Source organism: Sarcophilus harrisii, chromosome 6, assembly GCF_902635505.1.
Source record: "Sarcophilus harrisii chromosome 6, mSarHar1.11, whole genome shotgun sequence".
Lineage (NCBI taxonomy): Eukaryota > Metazoa > Chordata > Mammalia > Dasyuromorphia > Dasyuridae > Sarcophilus > Sarcophilus harrisii.
In genome coordinates this window covers 241,234,127-241,259,294 of record NC_045431.1, presented here as the reverse complement: position 1 = coordinate 241,259,294, position 25,168 = coordinate 241,234,127, and the positions used below count along the sequence as shown (strand labels likewise).

General features: G+C 46.8%; 1 protein-coding gene across 1 annotated transcript in view; it reads left to right on the top strand.

Annotated features, from left to right (window-relative positions):
• PACS1 (phosphofurin acidic cluster sorting protein 1) overlaps positions 1 to 25,168 on the top strand; it is a 60,431-nt gene that overhangs the window by 13,438 nt on the left and 21,825 nt on the right.

Here is a 25,168-nt window from a genome sequence, read left to right as displayed (position 1 = left end):
GCTGTTATAAATCTTTTTACTTAGAAGTCCTTTTTTCTTTTTTCTTTCTTTCTTTTTTTTTTTTTTTTTAACCTCTTGTGGGGAATTTTGAAACCTTTAACATTTTGACTTAGAGAAAACTGAGCTCTTAAATCTCTTCCTCAAATCAGACCCCCCCCCCCCCCTGTTTCTGAATAACAGTTAGCTATATTTGACCAAGAAAGGACATTTTCCCTTCCTTTCTCGTTTTGTTGAGCAGATTTGTAATGATGACTTGTGACTCTTACGGAAACTCTCGAGCCAGTCTTATAGATAACCAAGATGATAGCATCAGTTTTATGTTATTGATGGCAAGTAGCTTTGAAATCAGTAGTGGAGCAGTCATAATTGCAGCTGCTTTCCAGGAACAAAACATTACTTTGAGTAAAGTAGGAGGCAGGGCTTTAAGGGAAGGAAGGTTAAAGTGACTTCTCCCATCTGGCCATTTCCTCCAGCTCCATCTCCTCTTCCTTTCACTACCAAACTGAGGGTGAATGGGGGTGGGGGTGGGGGTGGAGGTGGGGAGAACAGCATCAAGGTGGCTGGTCAGCATCTCCTGTCCTTCCACTCACTTCTAGGATGTTTTTTTTTTTTTTTTTTTTTTTTTTAAACTTTGTCATAACCATACCCGTGTGGGACTTTTTCCCTATTAAAAATTAACTTCTTTAGAGTAGGGACTGAGACTTACCTGTTTTTAATATGAACAATCAGCATGGTGGCGTTACTTAACAAATGTTTGTTGAATTGAATTGTTGAATTTCCAGGTGAAATTGGGGAGGGGTGTGTGTGTGTGTGTTCCCCATTTTTCCAGGACTGGCATAAATCCGGAGAGAAACGTTTGGGAATGGCAGTAGGGTGGATTCCATCCTTTCCTGACGGACTTGACTTTTAGGAAATTGGCTTCTCTTTTTTAGACTAGGCTGTTGGCTGCCATGAGCAGCCAGGGCCCATTCCTTTGTCGTAGGTGAGCACGCGGCGTTCTGCTTCGCAGCACCTCCCATTTGGTTACAGTTGGGCCCTTGTGGGTCACCTGTCCCATCCCATGTTCCAGGGTTCTTAACCTCTTGGCCGGCCTCCTTCCTCCTTGGTCCTTTGTGAGCCTTTAGAATGAGGAATCCTTAGAGATCTTTTGGAGAACCAGGGCCAAGGCCAAGTCCTCCCTGTGCCCTTGCGTTGGGAATGCAGGCGTCCAAAAGGAGAGAGTTTTCTGACCTTCCGGCTGTGAAAGAGTTTGACCCGCATGTGGGAGGTTGTTCCTCGTCCCTGCCCTTGGCTATGTATCCTTCAGCCATAAAACTTGCCGCTCTGGCTGTAGGTTCTGTTCTTGCTGTAAGGAATACAAAGATAAAAATAAAACAGGCCCAGCCCTCAAGAAGCTCGTAGTCTGCCATGGCAGACTAGGTACAACATGTATCTGGGTAAAATACGTAAAAAGAAATAGAACGCCGAATTCAAATTCGGCCTCGGACACTTCCTAGCTGTGTGACCCTGTTTGCTCGGGTCCCTCCTCTGTAAAAAGAGCTAAAGAAAGAAATGGCAAAACCCCTCCAGTGTCTCTGCTTAGAAAATCCCAAATGGGGTCATGGTCGCAGAGTCAGACGGACCGAGAGGAGCAGATGACGACAGCGATAACAAACTGAATACCGAGCATAGACAGGATAATTTCAAGAGGGAGACCCAGCAATGGGATGATTCAGAGATGGCCTCATGTAGGAAGTGGCCCCAGAACTGGACTTGGAAGGCAGTGGGGGGCCCCGCAGGGGGAGGGGAGGAGAGATGCGAGCCAGATTGTGGAGGACCAGAAAGGCCAGAAGGAGCATTTCCTGGGCCGCCTTCTAGGTCTGGCCTGGGTCACATCAAGTGAGCGACTGACAGAAGGGCCTTTGTCTCCAGGAGGCGTGTGGGGCTGTCTGCCCTGCCTGCCTCTGGGACACGCGCTCTCGTGGGCAGGGGGGCAGAGCATGCTTCCTGGGGAGCGGAGCCTGCTTTTTCTTTCTCTTGTCACAGACTCCTCAGCACTTCCTGTCTTAAAGCTCAGGGATAGATCTTCTTATTTATATAGTTTATTAGTATCAAGCCACAGCCTTAGAATGCATGCAGCCTGCGCCCCTTCCCTCCCAGGATTGAGATGGGCTGGGGTCCTCGGGAACTCCCGCTGCCCTTTGAGCCTTGGAGAAACTCTCCTGTCCCCAGGTAGACGGGCCCGGAGGCAGGCCTGGGCCAGCCTGTCTGGTGGAGCCGAGTGTTGCTCCCTTATCTTCTGCCCTTCGGGGCACTGATTCTTGGGGTTCAGGGAAAGCTGTTCTTGCCAGAGCCCACTCTTTTCCATTAATAACTGATTAGAAGGTTGTCAGCCAACAGCAATACTCTGCTGATGAAATGTTCGTTCCTCAGGCTGTGACATTTTGGCTGCTTCCTTGTCACAGTTGGTTCCAGAGGTTCTGGCTCCTGCGACTGCCGTGTGCTCCAGCAGGACCTGGAGTAAACCAGTCTGACTGGCTTTGGGCACAGAGATACCAAGTGATCTTTCCAGTAACCCAGGATGCCTACGATGTTTCGTCCTTCCTCAGGGCTCCTGATACCCTGATAGCATTGGAGCACTCACCCCCTCCGAAGCCATCTGCCAATCTTGCCAGAGCTTCCCTACCTGTCCCACCCTCAGCTTTCCCCCCCCCACGGCAATGTTGAAATTGATTCATTGACGTGGCTCGTGTCTTCTTGGCTGATAATTATCTTCGGCACTTCCTCGGGCCCGGCCTCTGGGACCGGGATTACACTTTATGACACACTTCTTGGCCTTTCCTGTGGCTGCTGGTTTTCAGTGTGGGAACCCCATTAGAAGGCCAAGTGGGCAGATACCCCCATCCCACTGAGGAGCGGGAACCCTTGCGCACAGGCCTCTCTGTCTGTCTCCGCAATGAGATCCTGAATGTTGTTTTGGACCGAGAGAAGCTCAAGAATTGATCCCTGAGGCAAACGGGCAGAAGGCTCTGATTGAGATCAGGCTAGCTCCAGGTTGCAGCCTTCAGGGAGGTGGCTCTGTCTGAAATCCAAGTTATGTCAAACTCCTGAGACCCACCCTCTGCAGGGATCCCAGTCATGTCCCTCAGGTGGTTTTCCCTCTGAAATCTACTTATGAGTCATCCCATGGCGTGCTTGGATCAGCCCCCCATGGCCCTCTGCCTTGTGGTGTCCTTCCCCTTCCCCAGGGTGGGTGGGATCTCCCCTAAACCCCACTGTGCTTCCCAACCTCACTTCTCCCCTTAACGGCCAATTAACTCTGTTGTTGTTATTGTTGAATGTCTATTTATTTTCATTCAACATCATAGATAATTTTGCTGGATATGATATTTTTGGCCTCCGGCCTAGTTCCTTTTTTTTTTTTTTTTTTTTTTTTTAATTAAAGTTTTTTATTTTCAAAATATATGCATGGATAATGTTCGACATTCACCCCTACAGAACTCTGTGTGCTAATTTTTGCCCTCCCTTCCCCCCACACTCTCCCTGCTGGGGGGGCAAGTGGTTCAATACATGTTGAACATGTACAATTCCTCGATACATGTTTCCATAAATAATATACTGCTCCAGAAAAATCGGATCCAAAAAGAAAAAAAATAAGAGAGAAACAAAATGCAAGCGAACAACAACAACAAAAAAAAGTGAAAATGCCGTTGTGTTCCACACTTGGTCCCCACAGTCTCTCTCTGGGTGTAAATGGCTCTCTCCCTCTCAAGATTATTGGAACTGCCCTCAATCCTCTCATTGTTGAAGAGCCACGTCCGGCAGAACTGATCATCACATAATCTTGTTCCTGTGTATAATGATCTCCTGGTCCTGCTCATTTCCCTCAGCATCAGTTCCTGTCAGTCTCTCCAGGCCTCTCTGAAATCGTCCTGCTGGTCATTCCTTACCGAACAGTAATATTCCACAACATTCATATCCCACAATTTATTCAGCCCTTCCCCAGCTGATGGGCAGCCACTCGGGGTCCAGTTACTTGCCACAAACACTTGCACACATGGGTCCCTTTCCCTCCTTTAAGATCTCTTTGGGACACAGGCCCAATAGAAATACTGCTGGGTCACAGGGATGCCACTAACTAACTCCTTTAGGGCGCCGATCGTACTCCCCTCATGGGGGGCTCTTTCCCCTGGGTAATTGTGAGCTCCCTGAGGAGCTTGGCTTTCCTACGCTCACCCTCTATTTCACATTTACCCTCCCTGGTGTCTGTGCATCCCTTCATTTCCTCGGTAATCTCTTCCCTAAATAAGTCTACCATTTGCCAAAGAGAATACGACTGAACCCCCGCTTTGGGTGCCTGCCGCCATTTGCCCCACATCGCAGATCACATCATTTGTCTGTTTCTCGCTCTCTGTCTCTCTCTCCACCTCTCCTTCTCTTCTGTCTTCCCTCCCTCCCTCTTTTCTCTCCTCCCTTCCTCCCCAGAACGGGGCCACTTGGGGTTCAGGCTTGTGCCTGCTCTCTCCCTCTGACCCCCGACTCCCCCCAGTCCTGCAGCTGCTCTCCTGCTTCTCCTCCTCCGCTCAGGGGCCATTCCTACAGACTCAGTCCCCAGGGCGGCCCAGTTGGCTTCCAAACTCGCTAAGTTGGTTTGTTATGTAAACAGCCCTCCCCCCCCCCCCCAAGTTACACAAGCAGGAAGTACGGGGCTTCTCCCTCCCTCCCTCCCTTCCTCTCTCCCCTTTGCTCTCGGGCCTCTGCGGGAGGAAGCTGGGCCTGCCTTGGTTTTGGGGGGGGGATCAGGGCCTTGGGTGCTGGTGAAAGTTTTTGAAAATGCAAATCTTGCTCTTGTCCCTGGGGGTGGCCCCAGGCCACAAGGGGGGGGGGGTTGCCTATCTGGAGCCGGGAAGCCAAGGTTTGCTCCCCCTGCTGGGGGCCTTGGACTGGGGGCCCAAGCTGCTGCTGGAGGCCCTTCAGGGGTGGAGGAAGCCATTCACTGAATGAGGGGGACCCTCCCCACTTCCTCTGTGCTCGGGCCTTCTGTGCTTAGCTACTTGTGGGGAGATGGCTGTTTTTAAACCAGAATTGATGGCTAGGAGAAATGCATGGCTTTAACATGTATGGGGAGGAGGGGGGATTTGGAACCCAAGGGGTTTGCAAGAACCGGGCATAGGTTTTGAAAGTAAAAAGCTTCAATAAAAAATGATCCAACGAAGTGGGCCTGCCCAGCCGGGACTGGCTCCGGCCTCCTCTCCGTGCCTGCCTCTGTGCCTGCTGCATTTGGCCAGGCTTCCCCTGGGCAGCTTCTGCAGTGAGGCCCCCCCCCCCCCTCGTCCTGCTGCTTGCCTCCCCGTGCAGGAGAGGGAGGCCCAGAGGAGAGCGGCCTCCTTGGCGTTGCCCTGCCTTGCAAGGGATGGAATTCTAGGGCAAATTGTGGGACTCTGAGCAGCTCCTGCCCTTCTGGGTCCCAGGCGCCTCGGCCTGGCCTGCCAGTCTGTGTCCCAGAGGCCTCGGCTGCTTCCCCTCGCTGGCCTGGCAGTCTGCGGGACATTCCTTCTGGGCTCCCTTGGGAGGGGGGAACTAGCCAGGTTCCAGCCTCTTATTTCTCTGGTTTCTAGTCCTACTACGCGCTGGGCATTGTGAAGCCGAGGTTGGGGGAGAAAGGTGGCAAAAGACAGGGACCTGACCCTCCCTCCCACAAAGCAAACTCTGCTGGATAAACAGGAAGTGCATTTAGGGGAGTTCCTGTAGATTGAGTTTAATTGGGGCTGTTCTCATTGGGATTGAAAGGAGGCCCAGGAGTAGAGCAAAAGGAGCATGATCTGGGCTAGGGGGAGTGCCCAGAACCTGGAGATGGGGGGAGGGACAGCAGGGGCCGGGGAGGAGGGGTTGGGGGGGCCGGGGCTGGACTGCATTGTATAGCTGATCCTGCAGACCTTAGGGAGCCCCTGGAGTTTGCTGAGTAGTGACAGACTGGGACCTGTGGTGAATATAGGAAGAGCCCTGAATGGAGGATGGATGGGAGGCTGAGGAGAGAAGGGGGATTGTGGGAAGGTAAAACTGGCAGGCCTTGGGATGGATTGGATGGAGGAGGACACAGGGGAAGAGTAAAGAACTGTGGGTAAGCTGAGAGGGAGAGGGACATCTGCCCCAAAGGCTGGAGGGTGGCAGGGAGATGGGGGTAGAACTTGAGAATCAGCAGCAGGGAAACAGAAATGAAATTTGTGGGGGTTGGCGAGATCGCAGGTAAAATTGTCAGGGGGAGCAGGGAGAGACAGAAGTGATCGGAGAGGCTGGTATCCCCCAAACCTAGGGGGAGGAGGGCAGCCTATCAGTGCTGCTGCAATAGCCAGGGAAAGCCTTTGCGGCAGTGTTTCAGCCAAAAATCTGACCACTTCCCAATAACTAAGCAGTCAAAGGTCAGGAACAAATCCCCCCTTCCCCTCCCCAAACAATTGGGGTTAAGTGACTTGCTCAGGTCCCACAGCCAGGAAGTGTTAAGTGTCTGAGACCAGATTTGAACTCTGGTCCTTCTGACTTTCAGGACTGGTGTTCTATCCACTGCCCTACCCAGCTGCCTCTCAGGAACAATTTTCAAAAGAGTAAATGCAAACCAGCTCTCATATAAAACCGTTCAAATGACAACTAATAAAATAATTGCAAATTAAAAAACCCTGGGGTTCCCATCAAACCTACCGGGAGGATTGGTAACAGAGAGACCCACGAATACAAAATTAATGAGCTGGGAGTTACTCCAACCTTGCAGAAAAATGGAGAATGAACCAATAGTAGGAAGCACTTTAAGCGTTGTAACTTCATTTCACAAAACAATTCTTTGAAGCTCTTGATTCAGGGGTTAATCCCATTTTACAGATTATCTCTATCCCTACCTTGAAGAGGGGAAGAACCTGTAAATTACCAGAAAAATGTAGCAGCCATAGGCAGCAATAGTTTAGAAAAAGAATTCACAATATTCTTTGTTTTGTGAATGCACTAAAGCAAAACAAAGCAAAATGTGTCTTCCAGGGTTATTTAATATATTGCTCAACATTCTTTTAGATTTATGCATAGGATTTAAAATCACCCTAATAATAATGTTTGTCCAAAAAAAGCTATGACTAAAATTTGCATTATATAATTATAATTATAAAATAAGAAATGTTTTCTACCCATAGTTATGAAAAAACAAAATGTAAAATAATTAATCTGTCATAAAATAATTACCAGTGCTTTATATGGGGCATTCTGGAAGCAATTGTAAAAATCCTTTCTTTCTTTGATTTATTTATTATATTGATAACAGACATAAATCGGTTTCTTTTACAAATTTTTGATTTTAAGTCCACATTTTAAATGAATTTTACAATGTGGGAGATACTTAGCATGATACTATGAAAACCTATAACTTAATTTTTGTGTTGAATTAGTTTTAATTTGAACAAAAGTTTGCCACGTTTGGCCCGATATCAGAAAGATCCAAGCTCTCGTTTATATCCAGGTTATTTCTGTATTTTGATTTTAAATGATAATAAGGTGAAAATGCTCACACACAAATATGTGGTACCGAATGGTAGGAGAATTCTACAAGTTTTCCTGAGATGGGAATTGATTTTTTTGCCACCTAAGTAACTGTGAAAACGAATAGCTGGAATATATTTGCTCTTTTTTCGATTAATGACAAGAATTGTATTAAGTGATGATACAATTTGTTTGTTTTTGAGGCAACTGGTTAAGTGACTTATCTAGGGCCACACAACTAGGAAATGTTAAGTGTCTGGGGCCAGAATTGAACTCGGGTCCTCCTGACTTCAGGGCTGGTGCTCCATCCACTGGGCCATCTAGCTGACCCTCTCAAGGTTGTTCTTCAAACACTACTGCTGGTGTCCTGTTGGTTCTGCCCATTTTGCTCTTTATTTCGTGGAAGTCTCTCCATGCTTTTCTAAAATCACTGAACTCATCCTTTCTTACTGCCCAGTAGTTTTCTATCACATTCATACACACAACTCATTTAGCCATCCCCCAATTGATGGCATCCCTGTAGTTTCCAGTTCTTTGCCACCACGAAGAAAGCTGCTGTAAACTTTTTAGAATGTTTCCCCTCCTTAATAGCGCAGGGAGAGGCAATGTAAGATGTACTCACGCTGAGCATTTTTTAAATTAAAAAGAAACTTTAAAATTTAAAAAAAAAAAAATATCTCCAGAGCTCGCTCTCTGGATGCGAATGGTATTTTCCACTGGAAGTTTATTGGAATTGCTTTGAGAGCCACGTCTGTCATAGTGATCACGCAGTCTTGCTGTTGCCATGTACATTGTTTTCCCGGATCTGCTCACTTCACTCGGCATCAGTTCATGGAAGTCTTTCTAGGCTTTTTCCCTAAATGGGAAACTGAGCTAATTATGGTATTGCTGGGTCAAAAGACTTCCTCTTCGATGATGTCTGCCAGCTGCAACCAGGAAGTAGTTTTTAGATCTTATTGTAAATAATAAACATTTTTATTTAAAAAAAACAAAAACCTATATGTAGCTCAAGGACCCCAATGGGCCTGGAGCTGGAGTTGGTGGTCAGACTGTAATTTAAATGGCGCCCATCCTAAGACGGCCCTTCTAATGGCTTGAAGAAAGCCAAGAATTCTAAGAGGGAGTGAGAAAGATGAGGGAGAAGCAAAAGCTTGGAGATGGGCGATGAATACTCAGTGACCCACTAGCTGATTATACATGGTGGAGAGTTTTCCCCCCTCTTTAGGGTGTGTGCCCCCACACTGGAGCTCCTTGAGGTTGGGAAGTTTCTTTTTGATGGTATTCTCAGCACTTAGCTGGCTTGGATTAAAGCTTTTAATAAATGCTTATGGAATGAGTGAATGGTCTAGGGAGTCCGGGCTGGAATTGCCCATGCGTGGAGCAGGAGCATTGACCAAACGTGGCTGGCTATTGATTAGATATATGGGCTAGTCTGAGAACCTGGATGACTGGCAAGTGGGGAGTGTGGCTTTAGGGGGAAGATGAGCTGCACGGTGACCCTTTGAAGAAGCAGGGCTCCCCTGACCAGGATGGAGCCGGCCCCAGGGAGGTAGGACCCACGTGGAAATCTCCAGAGGTTCCGTGACAGGAGCAAAGGCCTCCAAAGGGACCCGAGAGCTGCCTGGCTGCTGCCTCCCCAGGACCCACTTGCTGCTGGGTTGTCTCCCCCTTGGCTCCCAGCGGGAGCTCCCAGAGAGCTGGCCTTTCTCAGCAGGTCCTCGGGCTTTTGCACACTGTGGGCCCTTTATAAACGCTTCCTTCCTTTTCTTTGATCTTAGAGCTAACGTGTGGGAGCGGCCCCTCCCTTTGGACAAGATCAGTGCGGCAGCTGAGTGGTGGGGAGACGAGGGCCAGCTTGTGGGCTAGATGGGGGTGAGGAGGATGGGCGGGTGGTTGGGAAGGTAGAATCAGAAGGACTTGGCAAGGGGAGAAGGCGTGAAGTTGAGCCTGTGGGCTGGAGAGAAGGGGCAGGCTCTGGACAGGAGGAGGGGAAGGTGACGAGTCCATTTGGGGACATGTTGTGTTGAAGAGCTGCCTCTCATGTGCTCTGAGTCTGCAGAACCTCCAGTTGGGCCTGCATAATTGGAGGTGCTTGGGGAGGGGCCGGGTCCTTGTATTTTACAAGAAGTGACCTTTGAGGGGGCAGAGGTAGAACCCAAAGCACCTTGAAGTCTGCAGGTGGCCGATTATGCGATACCCACTTATCTAGCCCTTCTCTAGCCTTAAGGTGAGAACACCCAGAGGGAAACTGAGGGCGTGGGTCAGCCTTGGGGGATCCCCTGCTAGAGGGAGGATCCTCAGAGGAAGGCTCGGACACCATCAGGCCATCTCTGGGCAGTGGGCTGGGAATGCAGAGGCCTGCCCCGGAGGAGGCTGTGACCACTGAGCGGGGTGGAAGGCCCAGCCATCACCCCCTTAGCATGGGTCCAGCCTGTCTGTCTCATCCCCGGGCTCCAGGACTTGGGTGATGGAAGGCTGCCTCCCAAAGGAGCATCTGTCACCTTAGCGGCCCTTGGGACACCTTGTGGGGTTTTGCTCCTTTTTTGGGGGGGCGCTGCCTTCTGTTTTCTTGCTCACTTTTCTCTCTGTAGCCCCAGAGACACTTAAGTAGGAAGTTGGTGCTTGGCTTCCTGCCTCCGAACTGCTGCCTCTTCTCCGCCTAATACACTGTAATGAAGATGACTTTTTTGAAAAGCAGCATTTCCTTTTTAGGGCCATCCTGGCACGGAGCTGGAAATCCGAGGACCTTGTGTAAAGCCGGCCACGTGTCGGAGGTGAGCCCGCTGGCTTCACCTGGGCAGCCTTTGTCACCAGTCAGCAATCTGATAACAGGAGCCATGGGCCGAGCTGGTGCCTTGGATTAGGCTGGCTCCCTGCCCCAGGAGATCAGCAGGTCCCACAGCTTGCGGGGCATCCCTGAGGGTCTCCAAGGCCTTCTGCTCTTGAGGGCCAGCTCTTTTCACCGAGGCCGTTGTAAAGCCATGTTTGGTCCTTTCTGGAGGCCGGCTTTCTTCACGCACCTCGGCTAAAACACTGTCAGTCCCAGTGAGTGCGAAGGCGGGAGAGTCCGCTTGGACTCTGAGATCAGAAAGAACTTGGTTCTGGTGCAGAACCAAGCCACGCTTCTCACCAATGCTTTTGCTTTGGTCAGTGATTTTCCACAAAAATGGTGTGATGGGTTATTCTTGTTAATGAGTAAATACACATTTTTCAGCCTTTGACTCCCACCCCGTCCTCCTCGGTCCCCTTGTCTTGAGGTTTCTGGGGCCTTTTCTCTCCCTTTCTAACCGTTCCTTCGCTGTCTCCTCTCCTGGATCCTCCTCCAGATCAGCCTGTAACTCCGAGGGCCCTTCGCAGCTCTGCCCCAGGCCCCCTAGGTCCCGTCCCCTTTTCTCTCTGGACGCTTCCCTGGGTGATCTCCTGCCTGTGCTGCCCTCCAGCCTTGAGTCTCCAGCAGCCGCTTCGGTGACAGTAGCAGTGTGTCGGGCAGAGTCGGCAGGCTCATGTTTTTCTACTTGTGTGATGATGAACCTGGGGTCTGACACATGTCTGACCCCGCCAGGCCCTCCCTCAGGGCTTTTTCCATTTCATCCTGTCTGCAGGTTGTCTCTGCCATTGGTGCAGGAGCTTCTCCTTGTTATCTCTGGTGCTTCTCATAGATTTTTTATAATCACTTGTGACTTTTCTTGACCTTTTCCTTGAAAGGAAGGTAGGGGCCAGACTCGAGTTCAGTCTTGCCAGACTATGCCCTAAAGGCCAGGAGGGACCGGCCAGCTTGTGGCGTCCCTGCGACTGCAGGAGGGGGTGGACTCCTGGGCCATTGAGGACTCGTGTTGGAGCTTGGGTCTGCAGAAAGGGAAGAGGGCTGGATGTGGCTCCCTTCAAACGGCCGTTAGCCCAAAATGCTCCCATGGCATCCATCTGTGCTTATGGGCTGAATGAACTCCATGGCTTTTGCCCAGAAAAGACATCTCTGAAATTCCAGGAACTAAAAAAAGATGGCGGGCAAAGGGAGACCTCAGACCCTGCCCTCACCTCCCCTGCCCGCCACTGGGTGACGCGGGAGCCCAAGTCTGCCGTTCTCTTCTCCCCCCTCACGGTTAGAACGGGATGACCCAAGGGCGGTGCCTTAGCGTGAAGCGGTACCAGGCCTTTACCGAGCAGGCAACACCTCCATTATATCGCCTACAGTTTGGTTGAGATTCGAAGCGGAGGGAATCTTACAACAGAATCAGGACAATTCTCTGGCGCTTTGAACCTTTTAATTGGCTAGTTTGGCTTCAGGAGCACACCCGTATTTTTACTGACATCAGGCTTTTTGAAATACTAAATGCTTAGGCTGCAGACCTGCCTTAACTGGTAAATCTATCCCATGTTTCAACTCGAATCGACATGACTAAGAGGTGACTTTTGTCCGTATGAAACTATGTTGTTTGCGTTGCTGGGTGTACCAACGTACAGCGAATGGTTTGAGGGGAAGGGGTCAGGTCTGGGCCTTGCCCTCTGCCTTCCCTCTCTTCTGCGTGGGGAAGGAGGCCTCTCTCCTGGCTGACAAATGTTGTTTCAGGAACAACCTGCATTCTCTTCGCCGGCAGGAGAATCAGGTGAGAGTAGAGGCTTTCCAGCAGATCGGTCGCTGAGAACATGTCAGGGGAGCTGCTTCAGGAAGAAGGATGGCTCTGATACTGACAGAGGTTCCTTTGGGGCATCATCCAAGTGCCTTCCTTTGTTGGTTGGTTTGCTTTCTTGTACTGCTGTTTGTTTTTCTAAATAGCATCTTATTTTTCCAAATGCATGCAGAGGTAGTTTTCAGCATTCACCTTTGCAAAACCTTCTGTTCCAAATTTTTCTCCCTCTCTCCCCCCTACCTGCGATAGCAAGCAGTCCAGTACAGGTTCAACATGAGTAATTCTTCTAAATATATTTCTATATTTGTCATGTTGCGCAAGAAAAATCCGATCAAAAGAGCAAAAAACACAGGAAAAAACCCCCAAGCAAACAAACAACAAAAAAGGGGGAAACTTACTCTGCTTTGATCCACATTACTCTGCATTGTTCTCTCCCTGTGCGGGGATGGCTTTTTCCATCACAAGTCTGTCGGAATTTCCCTGAGTCACCTCATTGTTGAGAAGAGCCTCGTCCATCAGGATTAATCATCACATAGTCTTGTTCTTACCGTGTACAGCGATCTGGTTCTGTCACTTCAGTCGGCATCAGTTCCTGTAAATTTCTCCAGGCCTTTCTGAAGTCATCCTGCTGATCTTTTCTTTTCTTTCTTTTTCTTTTTTGTTTTTAAAACAGAGACACAGATAAATTTTCCACATTGGCCTTTGTATAGCCTTGTGTTTCAGATCTTCCCCTCCTTCCCCCACCTCCTCCCCTAGATGACAAGCCATCTAGTTATATGTTATACATGGTAAAATATATGTCAAATCCAACATATGTGTAAACATATTTATACAATTCTCTTGCTGCACAAGAAAAATCAGATCAAAAAGGAAAATAAATGAACAAGAAAACAAAATGCGAGTGTACGACATCAAAAAGAGTGAGGATGCTGTGTTGTGATTCAGTTCCCACAATCCTCTCTTCGGGCTCTCTTCATCACGAGATCATTGGAAATGGCCTCAATCATCTCATTTTTGGAAAGAGTCATATTCATCAGAGTAGATCATTACACAATCTTGTTGTTGTGTACAGCGATCCCCGGGTTCTGCTCATTTCACTCAGCATCAATTCATGTAAGTGTCTCCAGGCCCCTCAGACATCATCCTGCTGCTCGTTTCTTACAGAACAATCAGCCGTTCCCCCATTGATGGACAGCCACTCAGTTCCTTGACACTACAAGCAGCCACAAAGGGCTCTGAGCTGTGTGAGAAGGAGCTTCCTCTGGACTGTGGAGGAGAGGACTTAAGAATTTATTAAATGCCTTTTGGGTCTGACCAGTGGCTCAATTGTTGGACCTGGAAAATCCAGGACGGAGCCTCTGCCTCGGCTTTGTCACATGCAGACCACAGCCCTCACTTCTCACTCCAAGAGCTTAGAGCACATGCGGTTCTTTCTGTGTGTCCGTGGTTTACAGATGGGGAAGCTGAGGCACAGAGCAGGGTCGTGTTGCCAGTGCACGCCAGCTTCAAATCCTGGTCTTCTTGTGAGCGGGCCCTGTGTTTGGTCCCTAGCCTCCCCTGGCCACCTCAGTGACAGATGAGATCATATTCTGGTTTCCACCAGCTTCACATCCTGCCGATCTGCCAGCCGGGGTCCACTATGGTGCTGCCGCCGCCCCCAGCTCTGCTCTGGCTGCTGACAAGTCAGGAAGGGACCCTGTCTCCCCTAGGCCTCCTTGCGCTCCTGCTGGGAAGCTCTGGTCGGGGGCTGGCGAAGGAGTGAGCTGATGCTTCCTCTACAAGGGGCTCCCGGTCTCTTTCCACCCTAACATGCAAGTTAAACAGCTGTGTAGTGGACTGCTTAGCTTTAGTATCCCTGATTTAAACTCCCCTCAGGGGGGAGGGGAAGCACATTTGGGTGCCCACCCTCTCATTCTAAGGCCGTCAGAAGCTGGCCTTTGGACTGGATTACTTCTAGAGCTCCTTCTAATATCTCCATGCTGAGGTTCTCCCCAAGGACACTCCAAGGCCTTCTCTCCTTGCCTTCCCAGCCTGATGCCGGGCCGTCGTCCAGCCCCCTCGGTCCTCCCGCACGCCTCCCCACGGCCAGCCCCACTGCCTTTGCCCAGCCACCCTCCCGCCTTTCCTTCAGTTTCAGGGGAAGCTCGGGCTCCGCCTCTCCTGCCTGAGAGAAAGGGGTAGGTGGTCAGTACATGGGAGACAGCTCATAAATGCCGGTGGATCGATGGGTGACGAGAGCCATCCACAATGGCTCCGGTTACTCAGCCATCCCCTCCCTGATGGCAGCAGCTTGGTTTGTTGTTGCTTTGGAGAGAATCGGGCGCTCCAGCCTCTGGGTAATTACAGCCAGTGTCCCCCAGGACCCTCTCCTCACCTCTGAGACTGGCCTCGCCTCCTGATTTCCCACATGTGCTGTAACACATCATGTGGGGAAATTTGTTCCTGTTGCAGCAGGCCCGGAGGCCAGAGCTGGCCCGAGAATGGCTGCTGGCACAGACCTCGGGAAGCTTCCCTGTGGGCGGGCGGGCCCCCTGTTCCTTCTCGTGGCCACGGTGCTGAGGGAGCTCTTCCCACTCTTTCCAAGGAAAAACACTTCTCTGACTTTTTGGTTTCAGGTCTTCTTTACATGGACCTCCTAAAGAGCTTTTGTAGATTAGCTAGCAAAGTGTCCTTCTGCTCTTATGTGTAGGCCCCTGGAAAGGTGTTGGGGCCCGCCCAGGTCCCTGGACTTCTGTTGGAGAACCCATTCCACAGGACACTTACCCAGAGTGCTCTAGGCTTTCCTAGGGATATTTTTAAAAATTATGTTGGAGACCAGTGCAACCTGGGTGAAAGAGGAGAAATTCCTGTCGACCACAGCACTCCATGCTGTCTGTCCAGGTCCCTCCAGGGCTGGGGGAGCCAGGAGTTATCGGTTTTCTTTTTCCAGCTAAATGATGTATGTGCCTTTGGGTGGTTTTCTGACTGTGCCATGGTGTGATAGGGACAGAGCTGGGGAGGGAAGCAGAATGCCATATTCTGGCCTTTACGAAGTGAGCTTCGTCCCTCGAGAATAACTGTCCCACTCTTTGCTCATTAGCTTCATGGTCGCAGATTTAGCTTCATGGTCACCGATTATTCGCTGATGGGCAGACCGGTAATTAATGGAACTGAGCCATGTGATAAAAGGCTGGGCTCCTTCTAATAGACAGTCCTGGAACTGAAAAGAGCTGGAGCTCTTAAAATCCGAATAAATATAATTAAATATAATTTCTCATCGCTTTTTTATTCAGACTTGAGATCTTGGAAGACTTTGGGATTATTTCCATTCTACTTATCCTTGAAATCCTTTGCTTTTTGTTGCAAAGAAATTCTTTACTCTAGTGTTTTAGTGCAGGCTGCTCTAGGCTGGGCTGAGCTCAAAGTTGGGGAGCTTCAGGGGAAGACCCTGTGGGGAGGAAGCTCAACCCTCTCCCCTCTCCCCCCACAATGGAGCTCAAGGTTCTCTCTTTGACTGTACTTGGAGCCGTCAGAAACCTGTTATTCTTGAAAAGGCCGCAGCCATCCCCTTCCCTGCTGCTGGCACTCCGGGCATCCTGAGCTGTTGGCAGCAGCCCAGTCTCTTCCTGTCTGCACTCGGGCAGGTAACTTTCAATGCCCAGGCCTTTTTAGCCCTGAAACTTCCTCCAGGTGGGGAGGAGATGTGGAGAAATGTGGTGAGCTCAGCAGCTTTTCCGGGTGGCTGCCGATTCCCTTTGAGTCCAGACCTCCTGTGCTGACTCACTGCACATTTCTCCTGGGCCTCCGCTTCCCTGTTGGTGACACGGGGGTGCTGGCTGTGTGGGAGAGTTGGGAAGAACTAATAATAGAAACTCAGCAAGTTTGGGCGGGGGGGTGCATGTAATGCATCAAGAATTGGAGAAATACCCCCAAGTTTTAGACAGGCAGGGCCACTGCGGATTGGTATCTGGCAGTGTAGCTGAGGCAACAGTTTTAATCTGGGTTTCTCTTGTGTCCTTTGGGTGGGCAGGATGGGACCAATGGGGATCGCTGTGTCCCCTGAATCACCCTGGAGACAGAGCTTGGGGCAGATCCCTTTTCTCCATCCTGCTCTCCGCTGTCAGTCCATCCTGGATGGTTGCTACAAACTCTGGTGTCTCCCTGGCCTGGAGTGACTTTTACGACTCCCCAAGAACCTGGGGTCCCTCCGGTAGACACTGTGCCAACATTCCACCCGTTTTGGAGTGACAGTTTCACTAAAAACTAGGATTTTTGTGCCTACAAAGAAATTTGATTTTAGTAAGGCCCTTTTCATAGGATATAAAGTTGTTTCTTTATTGATGCAGAATGTTGGGAAGATTGTGTTACAAAATTATTTAATTATTAATTTATTAAAAGAAAATTTTGTTAAAGTTTAAAAAAACCAAGACTCAGCTCAGTGCTGCCTCTCCTGGAGGTCTTTTCCCCAGGGCCCTTCCCCTCCTTTGTATGTGGCTGTTTAGTGTTGTTTCTCACACTGGAATATATCCCTTGCTTCCTGGTTTTTGTCTCTTTTTATCCTGAGCACTTGGCACTGTGCCTGGCTAAGTGTGGTCAGGGTTTAATAAATCCTTATTGGCTGACTAATCTCCCAAAAGTTTCCCATGTGTATAACTACCAAATCCAGGTTTTTCCCATCTGTACTTGATGCAGGAAAGATTCCAGTCTTTGATTCCCAACCCCCCTAGTTAATGTAAATTACCCTTTGACTCACAAATCCTGGTCCCTTTGAATTCCAATAGAAGATCCGGACCTGTCCCAGCCCCACCGGATCTGAGCCAGCTTTGGGGCTACACCCCAAAGCCCCTCGAGCTAAGTCTCTGACTTAAAAGGGCCACGCTGGGAACCCCTCTTTGCAGAGATTCCAAACATGGCAGCCATGTGAGGACCCTCTGTCCACTGGACCCTCTGTCCAGTGCCCTCCTTATTTCTACCTTCACCTATCTCCTATGTCTAAACTCAATAATAAACCTCTTTTATCAATCTAACTCTCCGGGCCAATAAATGCTTTTATTGGGAATTCCGCGCCCCTACTAGACCTCAAATACTGCTGTATCCTTGCGCCAAATCCAAGGGGTTTGCAGGGGAACTCTGTTTGGCTCCCTGCACTCCAAACCTGCCACTAGACTTTAACTAAACCCTAATTTCATTTAGGTACCCAAATCTAGACCTCATTTATCGACACCTCAGCATACTTGCACCGGTGATGTTTTGGAACAAAAATGGAAGGTTTGTGTTTATCCCTGTTGGGATGACAGTCTGTTGACTGTCAGCCTTTTTGTTTAGCGCAAAATAGCACGGCCCATTGAGGTTGAAGTTGTTTCATTCTCGTCCTTTTATCCATGAATTTTCTACCCTTTTCACTTTTGCCCTGTGTAGACCGACAAGCAGAACCCCCAAGTCTTCCCCTAAGTCATGGACGGTGGGCAGACCCAGAGGCCTACTCTCCCACCTCCATCTTGTGGACCCTGTTCTGCCCCCCGCTGACTGCGCATTAACATCTCATTCACAAAGGGATCCTGGGAAATGTCTGATGCTTTGTTTAAATCCACTGGATTTATATCACCAGGCTCCCCTGATCCACCAAGGGCATTTAACTTCCTACCAGTGAATCAGTCTTGGGTCCTGGTGCTTGCTGGGTTTTCTTCAAATCTCTTATTATAGAATGTTGCCAGCAATCTGTGCCATCTCAATTCTTGGGAACAATCTCCCCCTCATCCCCAGGAATAATAAAGCTGGCTGTGTGGGGAAACTAGAGCTGGGAATTGTCTTTATTCCTTAAATGGAGCAGTTAAGTAACTTAAGTTAAATCTGTTAAAGAAATTAAGTCTGTTGAGACCAGTTTCCTGGTGAATCTTGGCCTTTCTCTTTTTGTTGTGATTCATCTAGTATCTGCCTGAGCCTCAGGAAATGAAAGTATTTACTTTGTGTAAAGCCCAGCCCAGAAATAAAAGCTGCCTTTAATCTGAGAGGACCCAACCCCACTCACCAATGTCATTTTTGGTAACAATTTTTAGATGATCGGAATCTAGTTTTAATCAGACCTTAAAGAAACAAGTATCCTGCATTGTAGTGATGAGGAACTTTCCGTAATCGGTGACTTGGTTTTTTTTCTTTTTGGCAAAGCAATCCGGGTTAAGGGACTTGCCCAGAGTCGCATAACTAGTAAATGTCAAAGGCTGGCTCTGAACTCTGGTCTCGCTGCCTCTCAGGCTGTGACTCTCCAGGGAGCCGCCTCTGCTCCCAATTTCATGCTTTCCCTCAAAATCCCAGCCTTAAAGTCCAAACAAGCATCTGCTGGCCTAAAAGTGAGCTGTTGGGCTGGCAGCAAGAAACGCTAACTGATCCTTTGTTGCTTTTGCATTTGGGGACCACAAGGAGGAAAGCTGTTTAGGTCGTGGAAATGCTTTCCACTAAGGCAGAGGGAAGAACCCCAAATTTCTTCAGAAACCTCATTGGCCAACAAATCCAAGCCGAGCCTGCAGAGGAATCCCCTCTGGGGGGATGCTCCTGCTGAGCCCTGCTGGGGGAAGGGGGGGGGCCATCGCTGTCTTTGGAGACGACTGCTGGTTGGTCACCTGGCAGCTGTTCCCCAGTCAGATCCTCCTTCAGATGCTGGAAAGCTATGATAAGGGGTCTTTGGGGGCCCCAGCTTTCTTTTCCTGGCCTTTTGCCAGTCTTCATGTGACATCCTTGTGGCTCTCCTGGACACCCTCAATGTGGTATCATGCTTCCCAAATTGCCGTCTCCATAGCTGAACACGCAGTTTCTAGAAGAGGGTGCGAGGAAGGCAGTCGTAGCCCACCTGTGCCTTCTGCATTTCTCTGAGTCCAGCCAGCCATCCCAGGCTCATGCACCCTTCAGATCCTGACCAGCCCAGGAGATCCCGGACTTCTCCCCTTCCCTGGGCCTGGACTGCCTTCCTTTTGTATTCCTCTGGATTAGTTCAGGGCCAGGCACATACTAAGTTGTTAATTAGAATCCGATTCATAGGTAAGAAACTATTTCTGGAAGAACTGATTTCAGAGAGGCCTGGGGAGATTTACAGAAACTGATGCTGAGGGAAATGAGCAGAACCAGGGGATCATGGTACATGGCAACAAGATTATCTGATGATCAATCTTGATGGACCTAGCTCTTATCAACATTGAAGTGATTCAGGGCAGTTCCAGTGGTCTGGTGATGGAGAGAGCCGTCTACCCCTAGAAAGAGACCGTGGGACTGAGTGTGGATCACAACATGGTATTTTCACCTTTTTGGTTGTTTGCTTGTTTTTTTCTTTCTCATTTTTCCCCCTTTTGATAAGGGGGAATTGCATGATAAATGTGGAAATATGTTTAGAAACATTACTCATATTTAACCTGTATTGCATTATTTGCTGTCTAGGGGACGAGTGTGGAAGGAAGGGAGGGAGAAAAATTTGCAACACAAGGTGTTGCAAGGCTGAATGTTGAAAACTGCATGTATTTTGAAAAATAAAAAGCTATTATTATAAAAATAAATTCTCAGTCTGTCTACCCCCTCCTTTCCATCCCTTCTCATCCTCTCCCTGCCTGCAATACACACTTACACAGTCACAGATCTGGGGGTATTGAAACATGTCTTTGGAGAGGGTGGGCTACAGTTTTACTGGGCAGTTACTTCACAGCCTTACTCATGTAATTTAGATTTCTTTCTTTTAAACATTTATTAAACATTCTTTTTAAAAACTTTTTTGACTTCCAAATTCTCTCCCTCCTGCCTCTCTCTCACCCACTTTGAGAAGGGAAATAATATGCCAGTTTATACATGTGAAATCATGCAAAACATATTTCAATATTAGGCATGTCACACAAAGCAAGAAAAGAAAGCAAGAAAACTGTACTTTGTGTTTTGAGTTCATCAATTTTTTTTCTCTGGAGGTAGACAGAAAGCATTTTTCCTCATGAGAAGTTGGAATTGGCTTCGATCTCTGTATTGATCAGTGTAGCCAAGCCTCTGTCTCAAGTTGATCATCCCTTACAATGTCATTACCATGCACAATGATCTCCTAGTTCTGTTTACGTCACTTTGTATCAGTTCATCTAGATCTTCCTATGTTTTTCTGAAACCAATCACCTCTTCATTTCTCATTCATTTCTCAGTATTATTCCAATCCAGATGGCTCAGCTTCTTCAGCCATTCCCTAAATGATGGGCATTTCCTCAGTTTCCAATTCTTTGCCACCACAAAAAGAGGAGCTATAGTTATTTGTGGTATAGACCTAGCAGTGGCTATTGCTGGGTAAAAGGTACCCACGTTTCATAGTCCTTTCGCATAGTTCCAAATTGATCTCCAGAATGTTTGGACTGGTTTACAGCTCCATCAGTAGTGCACCAGTGTCCCTGTTTTCCCTTTTAGCATTTTTCATTTGTGAGAGGTGTGAGGTGATAACCTCAGATGTGTTTTAATATGCATTTCTCTGATCAGTAGTGATTTAGAGCACTTTTTCATATGACTACAGATAGCTTGGATTTCTTATTCTGAAAATTGCCTGTTGGAACAAGGAACAAAAATTCCTTGACCATTTATCAGTTGGGGAATAACTGTTTGGTTTTGTTAATAATAAATTTGACTCAGTGCCCTGTATTTGAGAAAAGAGGCCTTTATCAGAGATTCTGATGTTACTTTATTGCCTATTATGCCTTTTATCAAGATTTAGTCTCCCTGATTATTTCTTTTAATTTTAATTTTGCTCTTGCTTTGTTTGAGATAATAATTGCCTTTTTTCTTTTTTACTTCAGCTAAAGCATAATAGATTCTGTTGCATCACCTTTAACTCTGTTTTTCTTGTAAAAAACATTATGGCTTCTGGTTTCTAATTCATTCTGGTATCCGCTTCCAAATTATAGTGAGCTCATCCCATTCACATTCAAAGTTATGATTTTGTCATGCCATCCTATTTCATTCTGTTTATCTTTTTTTCCTCTTTTTTTATCCTGTCCCTTCTAAAAAAAAAAAAAAATCTATTTTATGTCTGACTACTGCCTCCTTTAATCTACTCTCCCTTTTGTCATCTCCCCCCCCCCCTTCCTTTATTAATTCCTTTTCCCTCTTCTTTCCATATTGGATAAGATAAACTTCTATATTCAACTGAATGTATTATTATTAATCTATCTATGTAGCTATCCTTCCCTTTTTGACCAGTTCTCATGAGTGAAGTTTAAGCATTGCCTCCTCATCTCTTCCTCCATTATAAAAGTTCTTCCTTGAACATTTTTTTTATATGAGATAATTATCCCCCTTCTACCTCTTTCTTCCCCCTTTCCCCTGAGCATCTCTCTTTCTTGCCCCTTTCTTTTTATATCCGAATATAATCGACTCACACCCATGCCCATTGTTTATGTAGATTCCTTATAACTTTGTAGTGATGATAAAGTTCTTGGGAATTTCATGTATCATCTTCCCTTAAAGAAATATTAAACAGTTTAGCTTTATTGGTTTTCTATGATTTCTTTTTCTTTACCTTTTTATGCTTCTCTTGTGTCTTGTGTTTGAATGTCAGATTTTCTAGTAAACTCTGGTCTCTTCTTCAGAAATCCTTTACTTAATTACATGTCCTGGGTAGGTTATTCTCAGTTATAATCCTAGCTTCTTTGCCTTCCTGAATATTATATTCCAAGCACTCTGCTTCTTTAGAGTGATAGTTACTAAAATCTTTTGTGATCCTGACTGTGGCTCCTTGATATTTGGATTGTTTTTTTCTGGTTGCTTGCAGTATTTTCTCCTTGATATGGGAGTCCTGGAATTTGACTACAAATTTTCCCTGTTTTAGAGAGGGGGAAAGTAAGGGAGAGTGGGAAAGGAAAAAAATTGGAACTCCAAATCTTACAAAAGTGAATGTTGATGATTATTTTAACATAATTGAAAAAAAATACATTAAGGAGGAAAATATTCTTGGGAGTTTTCATTTTGGAATCTCTTTTAAAAAGGGATGGATTGATTAAAAAAATTTTTTTGCCCTCTTTATCTAGAATGTTGGTGGTTTTCCTTTATAATTTCTTGAAATATAATGTCTAGACTATTTTTGATCATAGCTTTCAGGTAGTTTAGTAATTTCAAAATTATCTCTCCTCAGTGTATTTTTCAAATCAGTTGTTTTTCCAATGAAATATTTCATATTTTTAAATATGTTTTCATTCTTTTGACTTTGTTTTTTTGTTCTTAACGGAATTGTTAACTTCTATTTGCCTAATTCTAATTTTAAAGGAATTATTTTCTTCAGCAAGGTTTTATAGGTCATTTTTCATTTGGCTAATTTTTGCTTTTTTATGAATTCTTCAGGGAATTTTCATGCCTCCTTTTTCCATTTGGCCTTTTCTGCCTTTTTAAGGAGTTCTTTTTTTGAGATCATTTTTTTGGTGTCTCTTTTACCAAGTTGTTTTCTTTTTTTGTAATTTTTTTTTAATCACTCATTTCTTTTTCCAATCTTTCCTCTACAACTTTGTCTTTTTCCTTTAACACTTCTAGGAATTCTTGTTGGGCTTGGTTGCAATTAGCATTTTTCTTTGGTGGTAGCTGTTTTCACCTTGTTGGCTTCTTCTGAGTTTGTGTTTTGGTTTTTCCTGCCATCATAATAACTTATTGTTATTTTTTCATTGCTTGTTCATTTTCTGTGGTCTTAATTCTTTTTTTTTTTTTTTTTACATGACCAAACTGTTATTTTGCTGTACAAAAAGAATCAGACTCTGAAATACTGTACAATTAGCTTGTGAAGGAAATCAAAAATGCAGGTGGACATGAATATAGGGATTGGGAATTCAATGTAATGGTTTTTAGTCATCTCCCAGAGTTCTTTCTCTGGGTGTAGCTGGTTCAGTTCATTCCTGCTCCATTGGAAATGATTTGGTTGATCTCGTTGCTGAGGATGGCCAGGTCCATCAGAACTGGTCATCATATAGTATTGTTGTTGAAGTATATAATGATCTCCTGGTCCTGCTCGTTTCACTCAGCATCAGTTCGTGTAAGTCTCTCCAGGCCTTTCTGAAATCCCCCTGCTGGTCATTTCTTACAGAACAATAATATTCCATAATATTCATAATTGTGGTCTAAATCTTGACATTGAACTTTGTTAAAGTTGGGTTCTGCACATCAGGGAGTAGGGAGATGCTTTCTTAAGCTTCAGGCTTTTGGATGCTCCTGTTTTCATAGCTAGTTCTGGGGCTCAGCATGTTTCCAGTGCTTCCAAGGTGGTATGATCTCATGAAAGGTATAGTCACTGTTCTCCTGGTTTGTGCTCCATCTTTTATTTTGTATATATACATATATATGTATGTGTATATATTTATGTATTTAATAGTAGCATTTTATTTTTAAAATATATGCATAATTTTCAACATTTGTCTTTGCAAAACCTTGTGTTCCAAATTTTTTCTATCTCCTTCCCTCCACCCCCTTCCTCAGGCAACAAGCAATCCAATATATATTAAACATGTGCAATTCTTCTGTATCTATTTCCATGTTCATTATGCTGAATAAGAAAAATCATTTCAAAAAGGAAAACACTGAGAAAGAAAAGAAAAAGAAGCAAACAGCAGGAGAAAAGAGTGAGAATGCTATGTTGTGATCTACACTCAATTCCCACAGGCCTCTCTCTAAATGCAAATGGTTCTCTCCATCACAAGTCCCCCGGAATTGATCTGAATCATCTCACTGTTGAAAAAAGCCACGTCCATCAGAGTTGGTCATCATATAATCTCGTTACTCTGTACAGTGTTCTCCTGGGATCATTGTCCACGGTAACAGCAAGACTGTACGATGATCGATTCTGACGGACGCGACTCTCCTCAACAATGAGATGATTCGGGCCAGTTCCATGGTCTTGTGACGAAGAGAGCCATCTACACTCAGAGGGAGGCCTGGGGGAGCTGAGTATGGATCACTACACGACATTCTCACTCTTTTTGATGTTGTTTGCCTTCATTTTGTTTTCTTACTAATTTACTTTCCTTTTTGATCTGATTTTTCTTGTGCAACAAGAGAATTGTATAAATGTTTACACATGTTGGATTTAACATATATTGAATTGCTTACCATCTAGGGGAAGGGATGGAGGTAAGGAGGGGAAAATCTGAAGCACAAGGCTATGCAGGGGTCAATGTTGTCAAATTATACGTGCATATGTTTTGAAAAGAAAAAGCTTTATTAAAAAAATTACAAAACAAAAAAAAATGATCTCCTGGCCCTGCTCATTTCACTCAGCATCAGTTCATGTAGGTCTCTCCAGGCCCCTCTGAAATCATCCTGTTGGTCATTTCTTACAGAACAATAATATTCCAGAACATTCATATACCTTAACTTGTTAACTTATAAATGCTCTATAAATGCTTGCCTTGATTATCCATCATCACCCAGCAGGTGTTTGCACCCACCCCCTTGAGTTCAGGTCTCTTGTTACTGTTGCTTTGTTTCTTGGGTGAGTGCTCGAGAAGACCTTGGCCACCATTTTTCCTGCCCGTGGCTCTTATTGGGAAGGATGGTGAATCGCCCCTTGGCATGGGCCTCTCCGCTCCCAGAGGCCTGGTCACTGCCGCCTTCCCAGGCTTCTTCAGGAGATGCTTTTGGATCCTCAGCCACTCCTCTGATCTCCCTCCTGGTCTTGGGCCCTGGCTCCTAGGCCCCATCCTCTGCCTTGGGCTCAGCTCTGTGTATGTGTGGAGGACTCTGAGGAGCACTCAGCCCCTGGGACCCCATTGGGCTCCTGTGGCACATTTAGGACTGAGGGTGTCCCAGGCCCAGCTCCAGTTCCTTCCCCGTCCCTCATAGCCACCTCTTTGTCGATGGCTCCTCACAGTGGCCCTCCTCCTGGACCAAGATTGCAGCAGCTGCCTCTGCGCTGTGTCTGCTCAGACCCTGTTTCAGTCCTATTCTCTGGCTGTCCGGGCTCCCTCCTCTGTCCCTCTGGGCGTCGCTCCCTACATCTGTGTCCCGTGCTCCAGGCCTTTGCCCTGTTGGGCCCCAGCCTCCCTGCCCTCCTGATCACCCCCAGACAACTCGTGGTTTTGTCT